The sequence below is a fragment of the Oncorhynchus nerka genome, linkage group LG14, assembly GCF_034236695.1.
Source record: "Oncorhynchus nerka isolate Pitt River linkage group LG14, Oner_Uvic_2.0, whole genome shotgun sequence".
NCBI lineage: Eukaryota > Metazoa > Chordata > Actinopteri > Salmoniformes > Salmonidae > Oncorhynchus > Oncorhynchus nerka.
In genome coordinates, this window is record NC_088409.1 from 22928405 (window position 1) to 22936812 (window position 8408).

The window sequence follows — 8408 nt, forward strand, 5'->3', positions numbered from 1 at the left end:
ATTTTAAATGGAACTGTAACTAAGTAAAACTTATACTCTGTTTTATTATATCTGATTAACAATATGAGTTCATAAGAAGGGATTGTGTGACACGGACAAGGAGTAATTAAAGTTAATGAACACCATTGCAACTAGGAAGAAACGAATGGGTTGGGGACTGTGAAAACAGATAAGGTCGTTAGCCTATGGTTGACCCTACAGAAACTTAGCTCTGGGGTTTTTAGATAAGACAGTGAGTGCATTCCTAAGTTTTCTGTTAATTAGATCTGTCAGCTCAGTGGTGATAATGTTGAGGGGTCAAAAGTTACCTGGGAGTGTGTTAGTAAGTTAGAATTAACTTTTCACCTCACTTTGTCCCGGTCAAGAGGAGGGGATTCTGTTAAAGCAATGAAATGACGTCATGATCTGTATATAAACTGTTGTTCGTGGTTAAGTGGCAGCGCGCTCCGAGTATAAATTCTGTTATCTATTATTGAAAGACTGGTCTGTGTCTATTTTATGCAAACAAGAATCTTACAAATTTTCATAAAATAGATTAAGAGTTTTCAATTAATGAAAGCACATTGGCATAATTAAATTACATTAACAGTTTCATGCATGCATCAGAAGCCTCCTCCCTAAGTTTGTTTTACTCACTGCTTTTGCACACTCCGCCAACCCTGATGTCCTTGCCGTGTCTGAATCCTGGCTTAGGAAGGCCACCAAAAATTCTGAGATTCCTATCCCAAACTACAACATTTTCCATCAAGATAGAACTGCCAAAGGGGGAGGAGTTGCAATCTACTGCAGAGATTGCCTGCAAAGTTCTGTCATACTTTCCAGGTCTGTATACAATACACTCAGTCAGTTAGGAAAGCTAAGGCTACAGCACTGAGGAAAGGAAACACTGCCAACACCTGCATTGTTTGATGTTTGGGGTTTTAGGCTGGGTTTCTGTACAGCACTTTGAGATATCAGCTGATGTACGAAGGGCTATATAAATACATTTGATTTGATTTGATTTGATAAATCCACGATAATCGAGAATTTCAATAAGCATTTCTCTACGGCTGGCCACCCCAACCCTCCTGGCTACCCCAACCCCGGCCAACAGCTCCGCACCCCCGTAGCTACTTGCCCAAGCCTCCCCAGCTTCTCCTTCATCCAAATCCAGATAGCAGATGTTCTGAAAGAGCTGCAAAACCTGGACCCGTACAAATCAGCTGGGCTAGACAATCTGGACCCTCTCTTTCTAAAAGTATCCGCCGCCATTGTTGCAACCCCTATTACTAGTCTGTTCAACCTCTCTTTCGTATCGTCCGAGATCCCTAAAGATTGGAATGCTACCGCTGTCATCCCCTCTTCAAAAGGGGTGACACTCTAGACCCAAATTGTTACAGACCTATATCCATCCTGCCCTGCCTTTCTAAAGTCTTCGAAAGCCATGTTAATAAACAGATCACTGACAATTTCAAATCCCACTTTACCTTCTCCGCTGTGCAGTCCGGGTTTCTGAGCTGGTCACGGGTGCATCTCAGCCACGCTCAAGGTACTAAACATTGATGAAAGACAGTACTGTGTAGCCGTCTTCATCGACCTGGCCAAGGCTTTCGACTCTGTCAATCACCGTATTCTTATCGGCAGACTCAACAGCCTTGTTTTCTCAAATGACTGCCTCGCCTGGTTCACCAACTACTTCTCAGATAGAGTTCAGTGTGTCAAATCGGAGGGCCTGTTGTCCGGACCTCTGGCAGTCTCTATGGGGGTACCACAGGGTTGAATTCTCGGGCTGACTCTTTTCTCTGTATATATCAACGATGTCACTCTTGCTGCGGGTGTTTCCCTGATCCACCTCTACGCAGACGACACCATTCTGTATACATCTGGCCCTTCTTTGGACACTGTGTTAACAAACCTCCAAACGAGCTTCAATGCTATACAACACTCCTTCAGTGGCCTCCAACTGCTCTTAAACGCTAGTAAAACTAAATGCATGCTTTTCAACCGATCGCTGCCTGCACCTGCCCGACCAACTAGCATCACTACTCTGGACGATTCTCACTTAGAATATGTGGACAACTACAAATATTTAGGTGTCTGGCTAGATGGTAAACTCTCCTTCCAGACTCATGTTAAACATCTCCAATCCAAAATTTAATCCAGAATCGGCTTCCTATTTCACAACAAAACCTCCTTCACTCACACCGCCAAACATACCCTCGTAAAACTGACTATCCTACCATTCCTCGACTTCGGTAATGTCATTTACAAAATAGCCTCCAACACTCTACTCTGCAAACTGGATGCAGTCTATCACAGTGCCATCCGTTTTGTCACCAAAGCCCCATATACCACCCACCACTGTGACCTGTATGCTCTCGTCGGCTGGCCCTCACTACATATTCATCACCAGACCCACTGGCTCCAGGTCATCTACAAGTCTTTGCTAGGTAAAGCTCCGCCTTATCTCAGCTCACTGGTCACCATAACAACACCCACCCGTAACACGCGCTCCAGCAGGTATATCTCACTGGTCACCCCCAAAGCCAACACCCCCCTTGGCCGCCTTTCCTTCCAGTTCTCTGCTGCCAATGACTGGAACAAATTGCAAAAATCCCTGAAGTTGGAGACTGATATCTCCCTCACTAACTTTAAACATCAGCTATCTGAGCAGCTAACCGATCGCTGCAGCTGTACACAGCCCATCTGTAAATAGCCCACCCAATTTACCTACCTCAACCCCATATTGTTTTTATTTACTTTTTTGCTATTTTGTACACCAGTATTTCTACTTGCACATCATTCTGCACATCTATCACTCCAGTGTTAATTTTCTAAATTGTAATTACTTCGCTACTGTGGTCTATTTATTGCCTTACCTCCTCACGCCATTTGCACACACTGTATATAGACTTTTTTTTCTCTTTCTATTGTGTTATTGACTGTACGTTTGTTTATTCCATGTGTAACTCTGTGTTGTTGTTTGTGTCGCACTGCTTTGCTTTATCTTGGCCAGGTCGCAGTTGTAAATGAGAACTTGTTCTCAACTGGCCTACCTGGTTAAATATAGGTGAAATAAAAATAATAATTTAAAATATCCTGTCGGGCTGTATCACCGCCTGGTACGGCAACTGGGCCACCTGCAACCGCAGGGCTCTCTAGAGGGTGGTGCGGTATGCCCAATGCATCACCGGGGCACACTGCCTGCCTTCTAGGAAAGCTACAGCACCCGATGTCAAAGGAAGGCCACAAAGATAATCAAGCCATCAACCACCTGAGCCACGGCCTGTTCATCCCGCTGTCATCCAGAAGACAAGGTCCGTACAGGTGCATCAAAGCTGGGACCGAGAAACTGAAACTTAATCACTGAACTTAGTCACTGTCACTAGCCGGCTACCACCCGGTTACTCAACCCTGCACCTTAGAGGCTGCTGCCTGATGTACATGGAATCACTGATCACTTTAATAATGGAACACTTGTCACTATAATAATGTTTACATACTGTTTTACTCATTTCATATGTATGTACTGTATTCTACTGTATTCTAGTCAATTCCACTCCGACATTGCTCATCATAATATTTATATATTTCATTATTTTACTTTGAGATGTGTGTATTGTTGTGAATTGAAAAATACTACTGCATTGTTGGAGCTAGGACCAAAAGCATTTCACTACACCCGCAATAACATCTGCTAAATATGTGTATGTGACCTATACAATTTTATTTTGATTTGACTTGAAACTTTTGGCTGTCTTTTTTTAGTGGGTGAAAATAAATTGTAATATTATTGATCAACATATACACAAAATATTACCCAGTTCTCCACGTTGAAATGATCTGGCTGTAAACAGTTACAAACTTAAACAAACTCATCAGGGAATACTTAACATGACATATTGAATGTCACACATAGTCTAATCTCTCATGGACAGATCTACGTAAACACAACTGGTACCGTAGAATCTGTATGAGGCTGAACAGGAAGTGTAGGATAACGAGCAGCAGTAGTTCTGCTTTTGGCTTTTTTCCTCACTGTTTATTTGGACAAATCACAATTTCACAGGTGTCAGCATCTTTCGAATTTTGAAGGGGAGGGGATATTTTGCCCGTAACTTGCAAAAAGAGAGGTTGGAGGTCCTCGTTCCGGTTCTCCTCCTCGTTCTAGTAAGCGAGCAGCTGAACGATTACCTGGGTGAACAATTACCTGGGTTAACCAAGATTACACACATCCCTTTGTTCCCTGTAATATTAACTCATGATACACAAACCTTTACAAACCTTTACTTAAAATCATTTAATTTTATACTTTATTATAGTATTTAATTTAAACTTGATTTAATTTATACTTTATTTAATTTATACTGTCTGTCTGTCTGTCTGTCTGTCTGTCTGTCTGTCTGTCTGTCTGTCTGTCTGTCTGTCTGACTGTCTGCAGGTCTGACTGTCTGTCTGCAGCTCTGTGGTTTACGATGATATCATCAATGTTCAATGTGTTGATTGTGGAGATAAAAATAATCCAAAACTCACCACTAGATGTCATGAGAACTCTTAAAGTACTGCTTGTCCTCCATCTCTCCTCCCTCTCTTTCCTTTCTCCCTCAATGATGATATCGCTATGCAACAGTTTCTGTTTGTTTGTTATTTTGGGCTATGACAGTCTATTGCGAATCAGTCTGACAGTATTTTTGACAGTAATTAAATCTGAAGACAGAATGGTTTGAAGTGACTGAAATGCATCAGAAAGGTATTGGGAAGTTCCAAAGATCATTAGGCAATCATGTTGTATGATTTTCTGTGTAGAAAAGAACATCATTGATTATCTTTTCACCTCAATCTGATTTATTGCCCCATTTTGCCAACTTGGTGCTAACGACTTGTGGTCATAGTAAAGATAAATAGTACGTAACTACATGCAGGGTTGGGTAGGTTACTTTCTAAATGTAATCTGTTACAGTTACAAGTTACCTGTCCAAAACTGTAATCGGTAACTTTCGGATTACCCAAATTCAGTAACGTAATCTGATTACATTCCATTACTTTTAGATTACTTTCCCCTTAACAGGCATTAGAAGAAGATATGTATGTTACCAATTGAACAACATCTAATGCATGATAAATCAATGTTTTAAAGTTGACATAGCTGGCCAAATATGCATTTTACATTTTACTTATGGGTTGGACTTGGAAATATTGAAGTATAGATTAGCCAATTGTTTATCTGGGCATGACCCCAAAACTAAGGACTTATTAGCCAGCACTACTCTGTTGTTTATGATTTTGTTGTCAATGAGGACTGATTGGGCTCATTGATTCTAGTTGAAAAATAAATGCTGCACTCATGGAATGGCATGCTTTGCCAAGAGTGTGCAAATATGTCATCAAGGCAAAGGGTGGCTACTTTGAAGAATCTCAAATCTAAAATATATTTGGATTTGCTTAACACTTTTTTGGTTACTACGTGATTCCTTAAGTGTTATTTCATAGTTCTGATGTCTTCACTATTATTCTACAGTAAATAGTACAAATAAATAAAAAACACTTGAATGAGTAGGTGTGTCCAAACTTTTGACTGGTACTGTATATATGATTTATATCGCAACTACAGATTGTCCCTTTAAGTCTATCAAACGTCTGCAAGGTTGAGCATGTGTCCACTAGGCCTATGGATTAGTTTTTTATGAGTATTAATTAAATTGAGCAATAAAAGCCCCATAGGCTTGGAACCGCGCTATGCAGCTGTTGCAAGAGCGCAATTTCACTGGCTGTCCACTGGTTTCAAAATCAATGATTCATAGGCAGTTTAAACTTCTTGAATTCAACCATTATTGGGTTCAAATACACATATAGATTTGTGAACAGCCATCCACAACAACCACAATCAGTAAGGCACAAATAGCTAAATGAGAGAACAGCAGTGTGATTCACATCAATGCGCTGTGTAGATATCAATAATAAGTGATATTCGTATCGCCGTAAACTACATTGCGGCAGTCGTCCTTACCTCCAAGCGTTTATTCAAGTTGGATAATCTTTGGATGCCGATAGCAGCTTGGACTGGACCCTACAAAAGCCTATTCCTGCTCTTTTCCCGCAATACATCAAACACATTTGGTGTGTCATCATAGTGATCTCTGACTTGTGGTCAGACTCGCTCAGGTGGAACAAACTTAAACTTGCGTCTTTGTTTTTTTTTTTGTCATGCCAAATGCATTCCCCAAGTAGTCAAGACTATCGACAAAGGGCTTGGCTAATGAGACCTCTTTGAAATAAATCTTAATCACCAAAGCTTTATTAAAATATCAAGTTTGGGAGCAGAAAAACAATGAGTGGACATCCCTATTTATCTGTGTATAGTACATTATTTTATCTATGTATTCTACATTATTTTATATATGTATTGTTGTACATTATTGTATCTATGTATTGTACATTATTTTATCTATGTATTCTACATGATTTTATATATGTATTCTACATTATTGTATCTATGTATTCTACATTATTTTATATATGTATTGTTGTACATTATTGTATCTATGTATTCTACATGATTTTATCTATGTATTCTACATGATTTTATCTATGTATTCTACATTATTGTATCTATGTATTCTACATTATTTTATCTATGTATTCTACATGATTTTATATATGTATTCTACATTATTTTATATATGTATTGTTGTACATTATTGTATCTATGTATTCTACATTATTGTATCTATGTATTCTACATTATTTTATCTATGTATTGTACATTATTTTATCTATGTATTGTACATTATTTTATCTATGTATTGTACATTATTTTATCTATGTATTCTACATTATTTTATCTATGTATTCTACATTATTTTATCTATGTATTCTACATTATTTTATCTATGTATTCTACATTATTTTATCTATGTATTGTTGTACATTATTTTATCTATGTATTGTACATTATTTTATCTATGTATTCTACATTATTTTATCTTTGTATTCTACATTATTTTATCTATGTATTCTACATTATTTTATCTATGTATTGTTGTACATTATTTTATCTATGTATTCTACATTATTTTATCTATGTATTGTTGTACATTATTTTATCTATGTATTGTTGTACATTATTTTATCTATGTATTCTACATTATTTTATCTATGTATTCTACATTATTTTATCTATGTATTCTACATTATTTTATCTATGTATTGTTGTACATTATTTTATCTATGTATTGTACATTATTTTATCTATGTATTCTACATTATTTTATCTTTGTATTCTACATTATTTTATCTATGTATTCTACATTATTTTATCTATGTATTGTTGTACATTATTTTATCTATGTATTGTTGTACATTATTTTATATATGTATTCTACTTTTTTTTAGGCAGCATCTCATTTTGGATGTGCATAAAACTCCTGGTAGTGAATTAGGAAAATAGGAAGAATTTGGGTTGTAAAAAATTATAAAATGTTTTGCCATTGCATTATTGATATATCGTTGTCTCTAATTGGGGATCATACTTAAATAGCATTTTTTCCACCTGTGTGTTATGGGATATTGTTTTGAGTTAGTGCACGTAGCATCTCTGTTGTCACGGTTCATTGTTAGTTTATTGTTTATTTGTTTTTTGTCTTTGTTAAGTTTCACTTTCATTAAAATGATGTGGAACTCAACATCCGCTGCGCCTTGGTCCGATATTCTTTCCAACGAACGTGACAGCTAATTGTAGTATCTGGGATCTACATCTGTTTATATGAGTTACTATGCTGTTACTAAGCAGTAATGTCTTACGGCAGTGTTACGTTACTACGCCTAAATGCACATGCGCACTGGGGTGCCGCGAACTGTAGAGCACGAGGTGTTTTGACTAAACGAAAAACTAACTGTACTCCCGTCTCCTGCCTGGTCATTTCTCCACAACATAAATATTACAGTGGCGACGAGGTGATTAAACTACATAAACGGACATTGCTTGAAGGGAAGAATGTTGCGTGAGTAATGAAACTCAAAATAATTATGTAATTCGTCAGTTATTTTTTATTTATTTCGCCAGTATAGAAGGCTAAGCACTGCTAGCACTGCTAGTACAGTATTCAGGAGCTGCCAAGTAGCAAGACTATTGGAGTCCAGAATAGCGACACTGCCCTCTGGTGGTTAAATAAAAAAAAACGGTCTCATTGAACCCATTGAAATTAGGCGATCTCAGTGGAGAAATATTGGCAAGGAAAAAAAAGGAAGAAGGAACGTAACACGGTGTGTACATTATTACAAATGAGTGCAGTGAATGAAGTAATTGCAGAAACTTATGAAGTGAAGAATTAGATGAAAATGAAGGAATACAAGGAATAAGGAAACTGAACAATGAACTGTGAAAATGGCAACCATTGGTCGAGTACCAGAGTTTGAGGCTACAAAAGAGG